The 22004-nt window shown below is 33.8% G+C and overlaps 1 pseudogene; it reads left to right on the top strand.

Moving 5' to 3' along the window:
• The first annotated feature begins 17818 nt into the window (after positions 1–17818).
• LOC118145156 (ERC protein 2 pseudogene) lies at positions 17819–19599 on the top strand (annotated as a pseudogene).
• The last annotated feature ends 2405 nt before the right edge of the window (positions 19600–22004 follow it).

Raw genomic sequence — 22004 nt, 5'->3', positions numbered from 1 at the left:
AATCTATGGAAAATTATCTCCCAACACAGAGTTCCCAATAATCTTCTGGCAATAATAGGATTATTTGTCTTTTGAAAGAAGTTCACAATTGGAATATGACTGCATCTAGACTTTCTCAATATGAGATTCCTCTGAGGTTTAAGACAAATAACTCTTGAATATCTATATACAAAGGACAAAATCTGATTTGCTTTTCAGACTGGAGAAAATATTATTTCTCTATAATGTGTTGAATTAATGATCCACTAAACAGAATAGTATCAGACTCCACACAATGAGGATCCAATTATTATAATGATTCTAATAAGTTTATTCAGTGATTAGAAATTTTTAAATAAAATATACAACTTGTATGAGATTTGGACATCTTTTGTGTCAATTATATTATGAAGTTACAGTAAACAATAATCTGTGAAATGCTAGTGAAAACTGTCCCAATATTTGTCTTGACAAGGAAAACAACAAAAAAGGGTAAAATCTACTCTTATACACATGAAATATTTTTGAAATCTCCTCTCCAATTGCTATTACTCTCTGTGTAATTGATGCATGTGAGTACTCAGATCATCAATGTCTATTTTTAAATATTTTTGTAATTTTGTACATATTATAAAAATAAAGTTATAAGATTTTACAATATTTAAACAAAATAGAGAAATTGCCTAATAGATATTGAATTAGAAAGTATTGGAAAGGGGTTGATTTGCCTTACATTTTCCCTTTGATTTTCTTTCCCAGAAAATCAACATAATAACATTTGAAGATGAATTGCTAATGTTTGGCTCTTTAAGAAACTAATATTTTTCCCTGTTTTCTTCTGTTCCTCATTTCTTCCTTGTATTTGCTCAGATTTACATAGATTGGTTGCCAAAACATGCTTTTTAAAAAAAAAATTTAATTTAAGCTTTATACTTTCCCAGGGAAAATGATAGAACATAATACTATAGTTTAAAGGAAGTTCACAGTGGGCAAGGTAAAAATAAGGTCTGAAAATGAAGCAATTGCTTGCTTTTTGGATAAAGGTAATCAGAAGAAGCCTGGTGGTAAATAAATTAAACTCCAATAGAATATTCCAAAGAATAAGAAAGGGGAGGAGTATACTATTCTATTAGTGAGCATCAATCATCTGGTTAAGATGAATAGACATCTGTTCTATCTGAAAGTGCAATACATAAGGAAAATACTTAAAATACTGTCTCTCTTTTTACAATTTCGAAAAAGGTGCCCAATGTTCTTTACTTTTTTGTGAACATTACGCAGCTTATTTGTAGCAGTAAAGCTATGCAAAGGAATGAGGCTATAGCAAACTAGATGTAGTCACAGACTTTGTTCCTGAAATATGTTGTCATCCATATGTGAATATGTATTTCAATTTTTCTATGGCTTTTTGCTTCTAACCATTATTGCATTTTTCTACTTTCCTTCTGTTTCTCCAGGTTGGAAATTACATGCAATATCTAGGTTCTGAATTATGCCTGCTTTAATTTCTGGATTTTCATCATTCAAGAAATGGCTCAATAACTCCTTGCTTGGATTTCAGTAACACCCCAGCAATGTTTGTTTATATCTTTGATGATTCCTTAAAGGACACTTAGAAGAGCCTCCACCTTCTACTCTGTGGCTCTGATTGATATCATTAAAGACCTAGTAGCCATATAAGATGATGATCTTACCATTTTAACTCCTATATACAGGTAAGAAGAAGTGGAATGAATGAAGTGAACATAGGTTTGATTTTACATGGGACTGAAAGGCAATTTGGCTATTAAAATAGATGTGTTAGGATTATCAGGCTGTTTAAGTAATGAGTGTTCAAATTTTAACTTATCTTTGAAAAGTAACAGAAATAAGCAATAGAAAATAACTAACAAGGAAACAGATTGCTACTTTTATAGTTAAGAAAACAGCTCTGTGTTTCCAGTGGTAAAATTTAATTTTTATAAGGTTATCAGAGAAATAGGTTTGAAATGTAGTGTATTCTGATAGCAGATGAAGGCAGAGGCATATAGATTAACTTTCAAGGTGACAGTAGTCATATTTTGAATTTCAGCCTTCATATCTGAACTGTAGAGCCATTAATACTCACAGATATCTCAAATTTTTTTTCTATTATAAACCTGAGCAAGGCTCTTAAAGGTTAGAAGCATGGCACATTTAAGGAGTTTCCTAGAAACACTGAAATCTGATTGTAGGGGAGCTACAGACAAGCTTTCTGGAATTTAATTTATTGCATCCAAATCCAATCTATTGAAGGCAATATTCTCGTTTAACTTTCCAAGATGCTTATTTATCTGACCAGACTTGAGTGCTAAGGTTTACAGTTTTTTCCTGAATACTAATACAGTAAAATAGAAAGAAATATATTTGAAAATGAACCATTAAGAAGCCAGAATAACACATAAAAAGAATAACGAGAAAATACATGAGAATCAGGAAAGAGTTCTTTGATATATTTTTCCATCTTAATAATTGGAATTCTATTTTTAGCCTTCCATATTTTATGTTTATATTATTGAAATGCATTTAATATATATTTACTAATGATTTGTGATTTAGTCACTGAACAAGACAAAGGTCCTAGCCTCGATAACCTTAAAATTCAGTAGGAACCATAAAATATATGTGAGCAGCAGGATGGGGAATGAGTAAAATAGCTAGCTGGATAGATAGATGAGTTACCAATAGATAATATGTATAATAAAAGGCAAAATATCATCTGTTATATTAATTAAACTATAAACATAAAATAAGTTACATGATGTAAATGAGTTCACTAATATAAATGCATCTTCAACTTTACAATTGTAAAGTGAATGTAAATTAAAATAATGTCAAGTGCATCAAGAGCCATTAGCATGTTCACATTTTCCATTCCTAAGGACTTCTCCTAAAACATCAAACTAAACAATAAAAAAGTTATTTGGCTAAAATTTGTTATACTGTGAGAGTGTCTAAAGAGCCTAAATGTTGAATAACAGCAGAAAAAAAAAACAATTTTTATGATTCAACTCAATGAGATATAATGCTGTCTTAAGGATAGTTTTAGTAACAGAGTCATTATTAAGATAGTAGTAACAGAAAATGTGTTATATAAATGTGACTTCAATTTTACTAAATTGGGATAAAATTGTTTTAGAATTCAGAGGTTTGCAGAAATAATCCTAAAAAGATATAGAAAGCTAATAATAAAAAAATACTAAAATCAGTACTAAGTTAAAATGTGTAACATGCTACAATAATTTTCATTATTAACTAAATATGTTGTGCTTATTTTCTTTTAGTAAATAGAAAAAAAATCTTAGTTATTTTCCAAAACCTATTATTTTATATGATTTTAAGTTTCTTAATTGCCCATTCTTTGGGCAATTTTCTTAAGATTAACACCTTTTGTTTAATAGATATTTGTGAGTTAAATAATTCCTTATTGTTGGATAGAATAAATAAATTACATGTTTAGTTGCATGCATATCTCAAATTCCCCGTAGATGTAAACTTTTGCCATTTACCTTTTTCCATATCTGTATCTATAGCCATACTATATCTTTCTATATCTTTGTACCTTATTTTAAATTGTCAAATCAGCATTGTTCACACCCACATTTGCATTCTCCCCTACATTGCATGGGAAAACTTTGTAAATGCATGTTTTAGAATTTCTTGTTAGCAGGATTCCAGGTTGGACTGTGCTAAGGAGAGAAATTCACATCAGATTTGGAAGTCAGAAAGAAGACATTAACCTTTTCTGGCAGTGGTGAGCAGACATATGATAATTATATAAACTTCTACGTTCATATGAGATTCACTCACTTTGATGCTGCAGAATGGGACCATCATTACAACCAGCTTTGTGGAATTTCTGCAGCCTCCCCATCTCCTGAAAAGCAGTGACAAATTTCTCTGACCCTTATTCTCCAAGCCCTTCTGACATTTTCCTAAGAACACCTAATTTTCTGTGTTATAATTCTTCCCTGTTAAAATACATACAGCATTCGGAAATACTTAGAATTATTTTCTGAAACACTTTGTGTATGACTTAATCCTGATAACAATTTATGTCTATGGCCAAATAATTATCTCTGTGTCTATTTGTAACTATGTCTATACATAGTCTTCTATTGAAGAAAAGGAGTTACTCAGAAATGTTAAAACTAATGCTAAAATTGCCTTTTAAACAATCATTTCTATGAATTCAAAAAGTTCAATTCATAGATGACTAACAGCTTCTCTAAAATATCTCTATGGCAAATTGTTAGAGCTCACAATTTGACTCAGTGGTATGCAAACTTATATTTAAAGAGAAATTTTAAATAAATACTGAAATGTTATATTAAAAAGAAACTACTAATTTTAGTTTATTTCTGATTCTGTTCAGAATCAAAGAAGAAGCTGAAATTACTGGTAAGAGCAGTATTTTAACATTCACTTTACTTTCTTGGAAATCATTTGACAAATTTTAAATTTATAGTTGTCATTACATTTTTAGTCTACAAAATCCAGTAGCTATGCTCATTGCTTATGAGGAGGATATTTATGGCTATCATTTAAAACACCATATTGGCAGTTAATTCTACTCTCCAGGTCTTTTGATTGGAATTTAACATAGCCTTTGAGAAATGACAGCTCATTTATTTAAGTGGTAATTTCTTAAAATAGAACAAAAATCACGAACCTTTAAAATGTCCAGTAAATTTAAGAGTATGTAATGTATTGGTATAAATATTAAATCTGCATCAAATACAAAGTAATTAAAATCCTCTTGAAAGGAATAATTATATTGACTTAATCATTTTAATGGTTTGTGTTGTTCCAGACTACCAATATTAAAATAGTTACACTGTGTACCTAGGGACTTAAATTACATTACTCTTGAACCCTACAACAAGCTGGCTGTCTTTTACTCCTTTCTAACTGATATCTATGCTCGTCAGCTGCCCCAAATGCCTTCTCCTCAACTGATTCACAATTCTTAAATTACTCTTTGTTCTCTCGTAGCAAACTTATAACTCAAATTATTTGCTAGTGTCTCTCATTGCTATAGTGTCTGAAACATCTTTCTTCTGAGTATGTTTTTAAAATATAAATATAATCATGCCATTTCCCTACTTAAACCTTTCAATCTTTCAAATTCTAACCCTTTGCTGTGAAGAAATGTTTAATATCTAAATATGATTTCTAGTACTTCTGCTCAGGTTCTTACTTAGCTACCATACCATATTACATTTTTAACTACCGTTTATAACATTGCTTTAGACTGAATTACTAACTCTTCTCCAAACATGTTAAGTTATCTTCAGAACCACCCTAGAATTTCACCTTCAGTAAAGGCGATTGAAACTGAGAGGAGTGGGATTCTAGAAGACATAAACAGGGCTGCACCAGTCACACTTCATGCATTGACCGCTAGCTCTTTATAAAAGAAATGAAGCACTGTTTTCAAAAGAAGTGATAATATAGGGTATATTTGCATAAGTGGTTGTTGACTACTGAGAGAAAGCACAGTTTTTAACCACAAAGAAGACATCTGATAAATTAGTTCTTATTCTTTTTTCCGCCACAATGCGTATTTAGCTTCCTGAATGCCTACAATAAACTCTTATGTTAATGGTTAACTGATTTTTGACAAGGATGTCAAGACAATCCAATGGGAGAAAGAAGAGTTTTTCAGTAAATGATGATGGGACAACTAGATGCCTGCATGCAAAAGAAGAAAGTTTGGCACCTTCTTTGCCCCATACACAAATATCAACTCCAAATATATCACTGTCCATAGTTTTACTTCTTTACTCCATTATGACCATGCAACAGTTGTTAATCAACTCTCTCAGGGAGATGCTGTCCCAGAACTGTGAGATCCAGATTGGCAGCTCAGAACCCACAAAGCCAAGAGACTCCAAAGTGACTGAATTTTCAGTTTACCCTGGCAGCCTGGTATTCCAATATGACTAAAAACTTCCACAGAATTCTAGGATGTCAGGAGAAAAAAAAATGTCTCCAACCTAGAAAGAGGGAATCTAGGGCAGAAGTTGGTTGTGTGTTCATAAGTACCTACTTCTGTAAAGTATGAAACATTTTAAATAAATTGTTTGACAAAACTTCTAATATATTATGATAAAATTAAAATCCCCTTCTGAGAAGTCATATTTTACCCTTTCAATGGATCTTCAGTATGTGAAGAATCTAATAATATACTATTTGAATATTTGTATTTAGTTCTATTTAGATATTTAAAGCACAAAGACTTTAACCAACCTTATGATTATTTTAGAAATCATAAAATAAGCAAATCCTTTCTTGTACCTAGTCTATAACTGTTAGCCTCTCCATCTTATAAAATAGCCTCTACCAAAGACACATGCTCAAAATGTATCTTTGGTAGAAGTTATTTTATAAAAAGCACCCTTTATATGAATTTGAAATAACTTGACATGTACTAACAAACAATTCATCTAAGAAGTTAGTTTATTGGATTGTTTTGCTAATGACAATGACTAGGTTAATGAATTAGTATCCCAAGGAAGTGGAATAAAGATCATACATCTACAAAAGTAAAAACTGACTACTGCAAGAAAGCATAGGAGGAGACATCTAAAATAATTACCTAATCAAGTATTACCCTATTAGTATCCTTGCCATTACGGGGCTTGCTTAGCTTTATTGTTAAGCTTATAAAATATTTATTTTTTCCTTGCATTCTACAAACTATAATCTTTCAGTTCATTCATAGGTGTAAATATTTTTTAAAAAACCAATGACTTCCTTATTATAATTTTCTTATTACCATTTTCTTCTATTCTTAAATTATTAAGTAAGGCTGTTGCACTTAATAGAGATTTGGAATTCATAGGCCAGGCAAAAATGAATTCTAGAATTGAGATTACTAGGCGATTTTAGCTTAACTGAGATATTTGAGGACCAATATGGTAAGAATTGGCCTCCAAAGCATAACTAGAGGACATGTCATGGAAGTCGTAAAAGTCGTGTTAAAGATGATCTCACTCTCTGGACTTGAAATGTGAAAAGATTAAAGATATGGAGGTATTCGGCATGCATGTGGAAATGTACCTCCACAGGTGGTTCTTCTGTTGATTTATTTTGAAGGCCTTCTCAACTTTCAGATAATGGAGAGTGAGTGGATTTTCAAAACAATGAATGAAAAGGTTATGTAGTATTGGTCAACAGGAGCTAGTAGAAAAAAATGTCTGATTCATTTAATAGCCCATTTAGATAAAAGAAATTTAGTCAATAGTAGCTGTATATTTGATTTTGCTTATTTCTTCAAAAATACTATTAAACATCATTAAGATCAAGCCTCCTTTGAGGAAAAGGGACCAGTGACAAGCTGGGGTATTTTCTTTACTTTTTATTTTAAAATAACTTTAGATTTTTAAAAGACTTACAAAGATAATGGTACAGGTATACCCCTCACCTTACTTCTTCTAATGTTAACATCTTACATAATCATGATCATTTATCTGCTCATTTTGTTTTGATGAGTACATGTCAGTGGAGAATTTGGGACTGCTAGAATAATCATCTATTCTTTCATTGTACATCAATTTATTCAATGGTTTGGTATTCCCATTCACTAGATTAACATAGGGAGCATCCCAAAGAGGTAGTGCCTGGTACTTTTATTGATGCTGGAGCTAGTGCAGTAAACAAAATAGACAAATTCCCTGCATTCATGGAAATCATCCCTAAGAGTGGCAGGCAATCAGCAGATAAAATAAATAACACAGTAAAATAGATTGTGCTGAGTAGTACTGACAAAATTAAAGCAGGTAATTAACATGACATTGCATTTCTAAATACTGTCATCAGGAAAGGTCTCACTGATGTTAAATTTGAGCAAAGATATGCCAGGGTTTTATATATGAGTTCTAGAAATATCCTGAGGAGCGCATTCAAGGAAGAAGGAACAGAATGAAGAATGAAGAACTGAGACAAGAACATGAGTAGAGAACTCAAGTAACAGAGAAGAGGGCAGAAATCACTGGAAAAAAATAACAATGGCATGCCAGGCAGGCTCCTGCATTTTGGCTTTTGTGCCTGCTATTCCCTCTGCCTAGAACACTCTTCCTCTTGATGTACACTTGGCAAAGTTTTGATCTTTCCCAAATCTATGCTCAAATCTTATCTCACTGAGGCTTATTTTAAACACCTGATTTAATAAAACAACCTGCCTACTCCTCTGTCCATCATTAGCATCTAGCATTCTGCATTCATCTTGCCTTGATGTACTTATTCTTGTCTTCACAGAGTTTCCAGAGTATACAATGCATGGTTTAAATAATATTTGTTTACTATCTTTCATTCTTGCTTGAATGCAAGCTTATGAAAGCAGGCATGACTCTTGATTTTTCCTGTGATATGTTCCAAGCCTCTAAAAAATCTGTCCATCCATCTGAAAATATTGGATTAACAAATCAATGAAAAAATGGGGAGGAAATAAATATTTGTTGAAAAAAATAAATGAATGAATAAAGGACTTTAAGCAGATGAATGGTGTAATGATTGAGATGTATTGTGTAGAATAACCTATAGGAGGATAATTGTGGAAGCAGAGAGACAAGCTATAAATGGAAGGAAAAGATATTCGTGGCTTGACCAAGATAGTACCGTAGAAATAGTATCAGGATGGTCAGCATCTGGATATACGCATTTGGTGATAGATTGTATATAATTTATAAGAGAAAAATCAAGTATCATGTCATGTTACTGAGATGGGGGTTGGAAGAGATTCATGGTGGGAAGTGGAATCAATAATTTCAGACAAAATTTCATTAAGAAGACAAGGTTAGTCAGAGTAGAGAAGTGCAAGCATTAAGGTGTGGACACTGCAATGTCTGGAATTGGGGAGATTACGGAGAGACCAAAGTAGCACGAGGAGAAATAGCCATTAAGGTAAGAGGCAAACTATTAGTGAATGAAGTCCTGGAAATTAACAGTGGGAGTGATAAGTTGTGTCACTTATTACTGATAAGTCATGTAATGTGGATTATTTAATGAATGTTTAATGTGAACCAAGTAATATGGAGGTTATCTGTGAGCCCCTCCCACCCAAGTAATCTTAATTCTGTTTTCCTGGAATACAATTGTCACTGATGTTAGCTTCACAAACATTTCTTTTCCTCCACTATAAAATGGAATTTTAGCTATCATTTTAAAATTTCATTCATTCGAGCGTTGGCCAGTGAACTTCCAGACTATGGCTATGGGTTGCTAACTTTTGATTTGAAATAACGACAGCACAATTACACAGGCAGAAATGAATCAAAAAAGCCTGTTTTTTAACCTATTTCTGCAACACAGTAGCTGTGTAACACTAATCAGAATCTGTAGGTTTTAGTATCTTTTTACACAAAGTAAGGAGAATGGGTTAAATTATTTCGAATCAACCACTCCTTCTAAACCCAAAAGGAGGTCCCTGGACATCAAGTGCCCTGTGGCTCAAGTACTGATGTGAGAATTGTGCAGAAAGGACCAGAGAATCTAAAAAGAGCACATGAAACTGCATCAGATAAATTTTGCCTTTAGTCAGCCATGGGCACCAGTCTTCATTTATTTCGGCTGCCTCAGGAAGTTTACAACTCAGTGTCAGCATCGGATCTTAATTTCACAATGAGAGCCTACAAATTTTATTATAGTGCATATTGTCACTACTAAAATCTCATTAAGATCTGCAGTTATCTAATTGAAGTACAGAATGATGTGCAATGTTAATAAAATGACAATGACACTCAAATGTCACTTTTAAAGCAATAACAAGTTTTAAAGTATCTAAAATTTTATGCGACTATGTATGGTGGGCCACTCATTTTTTTCAATAAATGTTTATTATCTCAATAAAGTCAACTTAAATTATTTGGGGGAATAGAGCTCTACCATAATATAGGTAACATGATTATTTTACTCCTCTATATTACCTTGCTAGAAATGATTAAATCAATTAAGTTAATATTTTATGTTTATACATAACTTGGTTTTATTGAAAACATTGATTTAAAATTAATTAAATGTCCTCCCAAATTTTTATTAGCTTTAGACCTATTAAAACGGGGGCATATGAGGGCATTTAATCTAAAAGAAAGGAAAAGTGACAAAAAATGTTAAACCCCATAAGCCTAATAATCCACTAAATATTTTGTAGTTTCTTCTGAATTTTGTGAACTTGTTCGAACATTAAATGAATGACCTAAATTGTGCTTACACCTGAAAAAGAAACAAATTACTCATTCAAGTGTATAGCCCATAGTGTATTACTTCTATCCACAGAAGCTTCAAATATTTATTGATTGATACATAGTACAACATTATTCAATTCTCAGGTCACAAAGTCCTGAGTATTTCAATTAATTTCTTCTGTTCAAACACATTTGAATTGATGATTTCAGAAACAAACAGTAGTGTAGGAGCCTATAGGGAAAAGTCTGTCATTGCAAATAACAATAGATGTGGTGACCTAGTATTCTTAAGTCATAATGATGGGAACTCTATTTTGATTCCTTTATGTGAAAAACACAAATATACACAGCTCGATTGTAGAACACTGTGAGACTGAGGAAATAATGTAATATGGTAGATACATAAGAGTACAGATTTTATAGTCAGATAATTCTCACTAAAGGTCATAGTTACATCCATCACCAACTAGCTCTCTGATCTTGGGCAATAATCCTGAGAGCAATCCCCAAATACTTCCTGCATTCAAGTATCCTTCACAGTCTGCTTTCTAGGGACCATAATCGGTAACATGAAATATACCCAAGAAGTTTCATTAAGGCCTTTAGAACTTGGAAGAGGAGTTTGGTAGTTTTCATGGTTTTGTGTAAAGGAACGCAGAAGTTATTAAATGAACAACAGTCAGAAGCACATCCAAGTTAAGGAGATGACCAGTTGAAAAAAGAGGTTGTGGAGACAGACTGAACAGTGAGTAGTTCTCAATAGTGGAGCTGAAACTGAACTGAACACCTCTTCAAGAAAAGGCCACCTACTATCTAAGTGCAAACAATGACCTCAGCAGAGGCTACCAAGGTCCAGGGATACCTCCCCACCACCAGCATGTGGCCAGTCATGCATGGAGTCATGGAGATGTCTGCCTCTCCTATCCTGCTTCAGGGCCCCAACACTGAAGCCCCCAGGTCTTAGTTGGTGTAGGAGTACCTCCAAGCCAGATCATACTCTGTGCTTACTGCAAGCAGAATAACTGGGGTGCAATAGAGAATAAGAGATAACCTCTGAATCGAGTTCAATACTAGAGATTTTTAATGAAAAATAATGAGTTCTTAATACCAAAATTACACAACTCTAGTAGCCAAGAGTTACTATTAGACCACTATAGTAATTGAAAGTGTATGAACTTTGGCAAAAATGGTGTGGCAAAGGAACATAGACTATAATGAAAAACTGGAGTTCAACAGAGATATTATTGAGGGACATTTATTAAAGAAAAAATTATATTTATTGTTGAACTTTTAATAAAAATGATTTGCCCTTTATTTTCTAAGAAAGTACATATGAGGTGGGCCTATGCCTTCCATAAACGTTTCAATAAAAGTCTATGTGGCTGAAATTTCCTGCATAACAGGTTCTTTTTATTTAATGATTTAACCTTTGGTTAGATATAAAGTTATTCAGCATTTTTTTCTTTTTGTGTTAGCTTTGTTAATCTGTTTTTCTAAGAATATTTCTGTTTCAACTAAAGTGTCAAATGTGTTACCATAAAGTACTTGCTCGTTTTTTACTATCTATTTAATGACTGTGGAACCTAAAGTGATATATCTGATTTAATTCTTGATATTGTAATTTCCTTTCTGTCTTTATTCTTATTCATTTTGTGTGTGGGTGGGGGCAGTTCTCAGTCTTATAATCTCTTCAAATAACTAACTTTTACCATTGTTACTTTTCTCTATCGCTTTTTTCATACTACCAATTGTTTATATTTCATTTGTGTTAAATAACGCTTTCATAACATTTTCACATAACTGTTGACATTTTAATTAATTAATCATAACTATGAAAAAAACTGAAGTTTTACCAAGGTAGATATAGCAAAATTTTAATTCAAATTCTATCTTCCCCTATAACAGATGTCAGCAAACTGTAGCCTGAAGGCCAAATCTAGATTCCCTCCTATTTTTAAAAATGCTTTCATTGAAACAGAACCACTTGTGTTTGTTTGCGTATTCTGTCTGGTTGCTTTGGGATTATAACAGTAGACAGAGTTGAGTAGTTGCAACAACAAGCCTAGCGGCTTGCAAATCCTAAAGAGTTACTATTATTAACCTTTACAGAAAAAGTGTGCAACTCTTTCTTCTGTTCCGTGTGAAATATGCCATAAGCATATTGATTAATGATAACTAAGAGGTTTAGGAAAGTTGATTTTGAGTTAGGTGTATTGTTATCTTTCCTTCACAAAATTTATTTCCATCCATAATATTCATATTGAGAACCTTAAAAAGCATAAGTTGAATACCTTACTTCATGCATGACTATGTGCTAGGGTAGGAAATACATGATTCATCATGTTTCTTCACCTTTACTCATATTTGTATTTAACATAAGGAATATTTACAATTGTACAAAGCACCTTAAAGGCATCTCAAAGGCACAGAGACTGGAAGAGCAGATGTTTATTGAGCAGGTAAGTTAAGGCTCTTAGAGAAGTTGATATTTGATGAGTAAGCCTTTACCAGCTGGGTAAGAAAGATGAGGTAGTAAAGTCAGGGGAGGAAGAGTCAGCAAGGACATGAGTATGAATGGATGAGGTGTGGCCTACTGCATATTCCACCTCACCTCTGTGTTCCCCACTCTATTGCACATGGAGTTTTCTATAATCCCACTTTATTTGGGCCTACCTACTTTATTTTGGGGTGGCCCTCCCTATGTTTAAAAAGTATAGGTATTGACTGTTAGGTTCAGTGTTGTTGCTGTGTTGTGAATTTTTTTTTAATTTTAGGAACTGACATTTTAAGTTATGCATTGCCTAAGCACTTTGAATATAAGACATTATAATTTAAAATTTTCTTTACATAAAACAGTTGAATCCTAGGAAACAATACTTAAATATCACTTAAAAAACAAACACTAAACCAATTATTTTAAATAAAATGCATCACTACTTGAATTCTCATTTTGTTCAAGAAAGAAATGAGCTATCATATGAGGCTACATGGATTCAAGTAAAATGTTTGTTAACTGGAAATTCATACTTTTAACAGCATTCCATTTCAAAGTATATTGCAGGAAATATTGCTATCAAATAATATATTAATTGTCCTTTTGTTTACTAAAATGAACTAATGGGTATCATAATGGAGTCAAATAAGTATGAGGAATCCCTATACCCTACATTCTATTCTTGCTTGTATATTCTGCTAACTTGCTTATTAAAGCCTCTAAAAAGTCCTCAAGTAAAGGCTATTAATTTGGCTAAACTCAACAGTTGCTAAATTAATAGAGTCATTGAAGTATTTTTTGACTTTCCAAATTCTTTTTGGCTTTAAAAAACAAGACTGGAAAACGCAGCTCTATGGTACTAATTTGTATTGTCCATGTTCCAGAATATTTGGCATTAAAAAAAGCTATAAGCTATTTTTCTTTTCCCTATTAAATTTCTACAATTTGTTTCTACAGTTCTTTAATCTTAAATTATTCCTTTTCATTCACTTTTAGTTGCAAAACACTTTTTGTTATATATTTGTGAAAATGACCTGTAATTTTTGATGATACAGAAAAAGATATAATTATTTTTAATTTTTGTATTTAAAAACTATATGCATTACTTTTTATCTACAGAATTTCTGGTGTATTTCATAAATATTTATATTTTGATTAAATGAATGATAGTTTATTTACCTAGGTACAGTTATTTGCAAATAATCTTATTTAGGTAAAAATAAGTAGTACAATTATATTTTAAAAAGAAAATCTGGAAATATATGTGGTAAAGTGTTTGACTAATGGCACTTATGTAGTTGGTATACTAGTCCATATGTACAGCCTTTTCTCAACTTCGAAATAATGAATTCTATCTTTTCTTTTCAGCTGTGTGTGGTACTGTTAAAGCAAGTTAGATACAGTGAAGCTTCCATCTTTTCAAACTTCTAACCTGGGGAATCTTAACATAAATCGTGAACTCAATGAGCCTCAATAGACCTGGGGTTCCCTCCTTCTCATAACTCTCTAATGGATGGCAGAAGCTGGAAGCTGATAAAACCCAGCTGATCTAGGACTAGCTCCAAATTCCTGCCACATTACTTAGTCTTTTTTTTTTCCTGGAATGTGACCCTCTCTCTCAGGAGCTGTTTTCCTTTCAGTGCACGTTTTCTTTTCTCTTAATCCATTACTTCCTCCCCTCTCATCAGAGACCTAACTATACTATTCTCTGATGAGTTTCTATTTTCAGATACTAGTCTGTGCTTACTAGTATTTATTGACTGACTTCTCAGGTCTTTTCTGCTTCTCTTGACTTCTTCCTAAATCCCTGCTACATCTTTTTCACTCTCTTTCTGCTTTCCTGAAACCTATGTGGCAAGGCCCACATCTGGAGTGTCATGACCATAACAATCAATCTCCCAATTTCTTCTCCCAAAGCAAGAGTCATATTCCCCCTTATTTCATTGGCCTCATGTCCTAACTAATTCAACCTTTAGTTCTCAACTTTAATGTCACTTTTGAGAATAGCGTTTCCTCATCCTCCAGATTACAGTTGAAAACTGCTGATACATGTTCAGTGTATTGTAATAACATAAACATATACTATAATAATAGAATATTATAATAACTATATTAGTATATCATTATAATAATATATTTAATAAGTGTCAGTGGTTTTCAACTGTAATCTGGAGGATCATAAAATAATATGTGTTATAAAAGTAACAATATAAGTGATAAAATAAGTGTTAGACTCTTAGACCATCTCCTTCAAACTACTCATCACAAAGATGACTTTATTGAGTGTTATTCTATATCACCATAGGGACCTCACCTGCCTTTTTTAATGCTGTATCTTCAGTATTTAGAGTAGTGCCTAGAAAATAATGGATGTGCAATGAATGTTTGGGGAATTAATGTTAAATGCCAGGATTACATAATGTAATTTCTCTTTGCTTAAACTAGAATATTGCTATTCATTATCCTTATTCTTAAAGACATATATCACATATACTGTTTTTTTTTGAAGCATTTATATGCTGTACCACTTTAGTTTATTCTAATAAAGGCTTTGCAGGTCTCAGTTCACTACCAAAGCCTGACAGACTCACTATAATGTACAATTATCAGAATGAATAGAGTCCTGATTCGTATTCTATTTGGTATGTGCTTCTTTGGTGACTCTGGCTATGCTTTTCTCTACTTAGGAATATCGAGAAAATCTAAGGAAATGGAAGTTTGCAAAATTCTAACTGGGTTTAAAAAAAAAAGAAAACCTTACAGATAATAGCACTTGGAATCACATTCATTTCTGAGCCTGCAATCCTTTGGGGAAATAAATGTTAGGGAGCTGCCAGGCATTCCAAGTCACAATGAACGTTCTGGAAAAATCAGAGTCAATCTGGAAATCCCTTGAATTATTCTGGAGAGACTCATACACTCTAGGGTAACTCATGAGTGTGTGTAGCTACTTCTTCATGTCCTCAGGGAGTATAGTATTGAAAGAAATTGCCACAACAGTACTTGCAGGGCAAAGATGTTGATCTATTGATTCTGGGTTATGCTTTATGGTTCAGCTTCACTTCCCTGCAAGGTTTCTGGCTGACACCTAAAATGATATTTGTGTTTCATTATGAACTTTTTCTCACCTATATTTTCTATAATATACACATATATACACAATATTTTCTACAATATATGCACATCAGTGTGGAATTCTTAAAAATATCTACAGAACAACTCCACTAAATTCCTGAGAATATTCCTATATCTGTCTATTATGAGTCATTTTTTCTATTCTGGGAAAAGAAGAAAAGTAGATAAAAGGTGAATTAGAATATGCCATCTGCAGCCGGTAACAGTTAGATTTAATTCTCTGATGGAATTTCATCTTAGAAAACAACCAGATCTTGTGTGCTGTACAACTAACATATATGTTTAAAACATTACTTGGCTAAAAGTAAACTGGAAAATTTCTCAGTTCACTTAGGAGAAAATTATGAGCTAGAAGGCAATGAAAGGGGTCAAAGTTCCAATAACAGCTCTAGGAACTCAGCCTCAAGTCCAGAATAAGGTGACAAACTCAATCTGAATTTCATATATATGGCCAGGGCCCCAAAGTAATGAATGTAGTACAAAGTAAATTATGCTACAATTCCCGCCACACACACACACACACACACACACACACACGCCAATAATCTCCATCAGCGACAACACCACTGATTTAGACCCTCAGGATTCTCACAGATTAAAAGGAATGAAACATACATTTAAAATTAAAACAAAAACAAAGAGAAATTAAAAATCGAATGATCAAATCAGCAAACATCATACAATGAGAACCCAAAGAATTCAAATATTGGAAATATTAGATATGGAATACAAGTAGTTACATAGTAAATTGTTAAAAAGAAAGGATTTTTAAAATGATCAGAGTATAATGAGCAGAAAAGATACAAAAATGACCAGAGGCTTATAAATAGGTGCAATATGCTGAGATTAAAATATCAATGAAGGGGTTAATTGATAGATTCTTTTTAGAATAAAAGACAGAATTACTGAACTTAATGATATATTTGCTTGTTTGGTACGTTTGTTTGTTTTTGAGACAGGGTCTTGCTCTGCAGCCCAGGTTGGAGCGTGGTGGTAGAACTGTAGCTCACTGCGACCTCGAACTCTTAGATTCAAGCCATCTTCACACTTCAGCAACTCTAGTAGCTGGGACCACAGGCACCATCATGATCAACTATTATTTTTGTTTTGTTTTGTTTTTCAGTAGAGAGGAGGTCTCATTATGCTGCTCAGGTTGGCTTTGAAATGCTGGGCTTCAGCAATCCTCCTGCCTCCACCCAAATTTTTGGAATTACAGGCTTGAGCCACAATGCCCAGCATTCAAGATATGTTTAAATACATCATCCTAAATTCAATAGAGAGAAAAGTAGATAAAATATACTAAAAATAATATATTTATGACAAAATTAAAAATGTAAAGTCTATAAGAAAGAAAGTCAATTATAGAATTCATGAAATAAAAATATTCAAAGAGATAATGCCTGAAAATTTTGCAGAACTGTTGAAAAATACATACATCTACAATTATAGATACCAGGATATATATCAAATAGGATAGCTAAAAATATCTGTACGCAGATGAATTTTAGTAACAACGTTTAAAAAAATATATAGAGAAAGTTTTAAACACAGGTATCTAAAAGGAGTATAAAAGAAATATAGACTGATAATGGTTGCTTCAACAGCAATAATGGAGGGGAATTAAGTTGAATAATTTTTTCCACATGCAAGGAAAAACATGTCAATCTGAGACTGTATTGTGTACCCACAATTACTGTCTAGAAAGGATGTGGAAAGAAGATATTACCATGGAATGAAAAACTGAATTTATCACCAACAGATCTTCTGCTAAAGCATATTTTTAAAAAGTAAAGTTAAGATGGAAAGATACTGATTCAAGAATGATAAAATATACAAGAGTGAATGGTGAGCAAAAAAAAAAAAAAGGCCCCGCTTCTCCTCCTCTTTCTCCTCTTGCTCCTGCTCGCTCGGTCTCCGGCTCTGGCACTGGCTCCTGCTCCTCCCAGCAGCCCGGGGCCAAGGTGACCTGAGGTTGTAAAAATCCATGTGGGATGGCCCCCGGGCAAGCTACGGAAAGGTTTCTGAGTGGAGTTATTTTCTGGTACAGACTGTGAAAAGAATGCAGTGAAAATTCTGGACAATTGTGGAAATATTAGCTCAAATCCCAACTTAGTATAGCATTTCTTCTCTTCAGTAACACCTCATAATAGAAGAAAAATGTATGGAAGTGCAAGAACAATCACCAATTTGGAAGGTAGCCCTTCCAGATCCCCTCATTTGCCAAGGTCTCCTCGTTTGGGCCACCGAAGAACAGGTAGTGGGGGAGGTGGATGAACAGGCAAGACTCTGTCTATGGAGAATATCCAGTCCTTCAATGCAGCCTGTGCTACGTCTGGACCCATGTATCTGAGTGATCATGAAGGGGTGGCTTCAACAACTTACCCAAAGGGCACCATGACTCTGGGAAGGGCTACAAATCGAGCTGTATATGGAGGCCGTGTCACAAATGGGGAGTAGTCCCAATATTGCTTCTGCTGGACTTTCCCACACAGATATCCTTTCATACACAGATCAACATGGTAGTCTGACTGGCTCATCCCATCATCATCACCACCAGGTCCCCTCCATGTTGAGGCAGGTAAGAGATAGCACAATGTTAGATCTTCAGGCCCAGCTGAAGGAACTGCAGAGAGAGAATGACCTCCTCCGGAAAGAGCTCGACATCAAGGACAGCAAGTTGGGATCTTCCATGAACAGTATTAAGACCTTCTGGAGTCCTGAGCTTAAGAAGGAGAGAGTCTTGAGGAAAGAAGAGGCAGCACGGATGTCTGTCCTCAAGGAGCAGATGAGGGTTTCCCATGAAGAAAATCAGCACCTACAGTTGACAATCCAGGCCCTTCAAGATAAGCTGCGAACCCAGAGAGACCTCAACCACCTCCTTCAGCAAGAGAGTGGCAACCGAGGAGCAGAGCACTTCACCATCGAGCTGACTGAGGAAAACTTCAGGCGGCTCCAAGCCAAACATGACAGGCAGGCTAAGGAGCTGTTCCTTTTGAGAAAGACATTAGAGGAAATGGAGCTGAGAATTGAAACACAGAAACAAACCCTCAATGCCCGGGATGAGTCGATTAAAAAACTACTTGAGATGTTGCAAAGTAAAGGCTTGCCGTCCAAAAGCCTGGAGGATGACAATGAGCGAACGTGGAGGATGGCAGAGGCTGTCTCAGGTCAGCCACTTGGAAGTGATTTTAGACCAGAAGGAGAAGGAAAACACACATCTTAGAGAGGAATTGCACCGAAGAAGCCAACTTCAGCCAGAGCCAGCCAAGACAAAGGCTCCCCAGACTGTCATTGAAATGAAGAAAGCTTCAAGTTTTAATGTTGATCCTGATTTGGTCTGGCAGGACACAAAAATTGCTTCATTGGAGCGAAACATAAGGGATCTTGAGGATGAGATCCAGATGTTAAAAGCCAATGGTGTGCTGAACACTGAGGACCGTGAAGAAGAGATCAAACAAATTGAGGTTTACAAAAGTCACTCCAAGTTTATGAAGACCAAGATTGATCAGCTGAAGCAGGAACTTTCAAAGAAGGAATCAGAACTTCTTGCCTTACAGACAAAGCTTGAAACTCTTAGCAATCAAAATTCAGATTGCAAGCAACACATTGAAGTTCTCAGAGTCACTTACTGCCAAAGAACAGAGGGCTGCCATCCTTCAGACTGAGGTAAGGCACTGTCTCAGGATTCTATACAGCAGATATATTGAATTGATAGAAAATGCCCTACCTGAACAACTTTCCTCAGAAGACCCTTTATCCGAACCCTTGGGGCCAGATGTATTTTGAAATTCGTATCTGTCGGGCTTTCGGAAAGGCGTGATGCACTGTATAGGTTGTGTAACACTGCAAGTGAAATTGTAGCAACACCCCATAAGCAAACACATGAATATTTCTGCAGAAAAAAAAAAATTTCTCACACTAAGTAGGATAAATAAAGACTGTATAACTAGAAAAAAAAATGTAGTATCTAGGGATATTGTGGAGCATAATAATAATGGTAATATTCTTTCATATGAATTACATATGGCACAGATATGGCACAAGCACTGCACTGTTCAGTTTCCCTTTTTGTAAAATGGAGATGTTGACAATTGTAGACATTAACTCAGTTAAATACTAATATCAACAAGAAGTAGATAATGCTTCATGTCACAAGATGTATAACATAGAAGTTTGGGTTTTGGGTTTAAACACACTTGAGTTTGAATAGTTAAATTTGTACTTCCTAACTGTGGGATTCAGAGCAAATCACCTGAGAGTTATCTAATCCTCATTTTCTTGATTTCTGTATCTGCCTTATTAAAATGTTACAATACTGCCTTTGTTCTACTGCACCTTTTTTCTTTTTTGAGACGGAATTTCAGTCTTTCACTCAGGGTGTAGTGAAGTGGTGCGATCTCCACTCACTGCAACCTCCGCCCCCTGGGGTTTAAGCAATTCTCCTGCCTCAGATTCCTGAGTAACTGGGATTACAGACACATGCCACCACCACACACGCTATTTTTTGTGTTTTTAGTAGAGACAGACTTTCACCATTTTGGAAAGGCTGGTCTCCAACTCCTGACCTCAGATGATCTGCCTGCCTTAGCCTCCCAAAGTGCTGGGACTACAGGTGAGAGCCACGGCGTCTGCCTGTTTTTTGTTTGTTTGTTTTTGTTTGAGTCTGCTCTGTGGCCCAGGAGTGCAGTGGTGCGATCTTGGCTCACTGCAACCTCTGCCTCACATGTGCAAGCGATTCTCCTGCCTCACTCTCAGTAACTGGGTTTACAGGCACTTGCCACCACACCCGACTAATTTTTGTATTTTTAAGAGACAGGTTTTCCCCGTTGGCCAGGCTGGTCTCAAATTCCTTACCTCCAAGTTGTTGCATATAGCCCTATTTCTTTCACTGTTGTCATCTAAAAATATTTCATTGCTTGAATAAACCACAGTTTATCTGTTAATTTTTCCATCATTGAATATTTGTGTTGCTTTGGGTTTTTACTATTATGAAAAAATTTGCTTAGAATATATCTCCTGGTTCATATATCAAGAGTCTCTCTGTATTTCTATATATCTGCAGGCTGAAGATACATGCACAGTTTCACAAGATAAAACCAAATTGTTTTGCACAGTGATTGCATCAATTTATATTCTCACCATTGGTGTGTAAGAATCCCATTTGGTTAATTTTGTCACCAAAGTTTGTAATCTTCAGACTGCCTTTCTTCACAAATTTAGTGTATATAATGTGCTTTTCCTTATTTATGCTCTTAATATGAATTGTAATTAGACCAAACGTACTTTCATAGATTTATTCTCTATTTTTATTTCTTCTGTGAAATAATCACATTTGTATCTATTTCTCTCTTGTAATCTTTTCATGTCAATATTTGATTTCTTTATATGTTTTCAACATATGTTATATTACTTGAAATATTTTCATGTTTTTGGCAACACTTTCTCAGCAGAGAAGTGTTTATAATATAATCTAGTTAAATTTAGCATTATTTTCTTCTATAATTACCTGTTTTATGGATTGCTTAAAAAAAGTCTCATTACTAGAGATGTAACTTACTTTAATATAAATTTTAAACTTTACCATAACTTTAACTTTATTATAAATATAATAATCATAAGACTTATTATCTAAACCAGGTTTACAATTTTTGCAATGTCTTATTACAAAAATTTATAATATCAAGAAATATTAAAACTGTGTATTTAATATCCAATTAAATTTCTAATATATAACATATATCTAACATTTGAATGCTATGATTTTTTTTAGCCTGATTTATCACTTACCTATCTATCAATTATCTGATTTTTAATATATTTTAAATATATTGCAGGCAACAGTACAGTTTCCCCTAAGTAACTTCAGCATAAATGCCATTAACTAGAGTTTGATATTTATTTACAGTTATTTTCCTTTTCCTTAACATTGACATACAATGAAATTAGTATATTAAGTCTATCATTTGGTGAGTTTTGATTTATTCATATACTTATGTAATAATTTTTTTTTTTTTTTTACAATATGCTTTTCTATTGTATGAAGATACCGAAATGTGTTTATCCCTAAGCTTCTTTATGTCCATGTGGGCCAATTCCAGCATTTTCCTACTTTGATTTAAACTCTTAAAAACTTTCTTATACAAGTATTTTGGTAAAAAGTATTTTATTTTGAGGGAGCACATATCCCGGTG

The sequence above is a fragment of the Callithrix jacchus genome, chromosome 8, assembly GCF_049354715.1.
Source record: "Callithrix jacchus isolate 240 chromosome 8, calJac240_pri, whole genome shotgun sequence".
NCBI lineage: Eukaryota > Metazoa > Chordata > Mammalia > Primates > Cebidae > Callithrix > Callithrix jacchus.
This window is presented reverse-complemented; position numbering and strand designations above follow the sequence as displayed.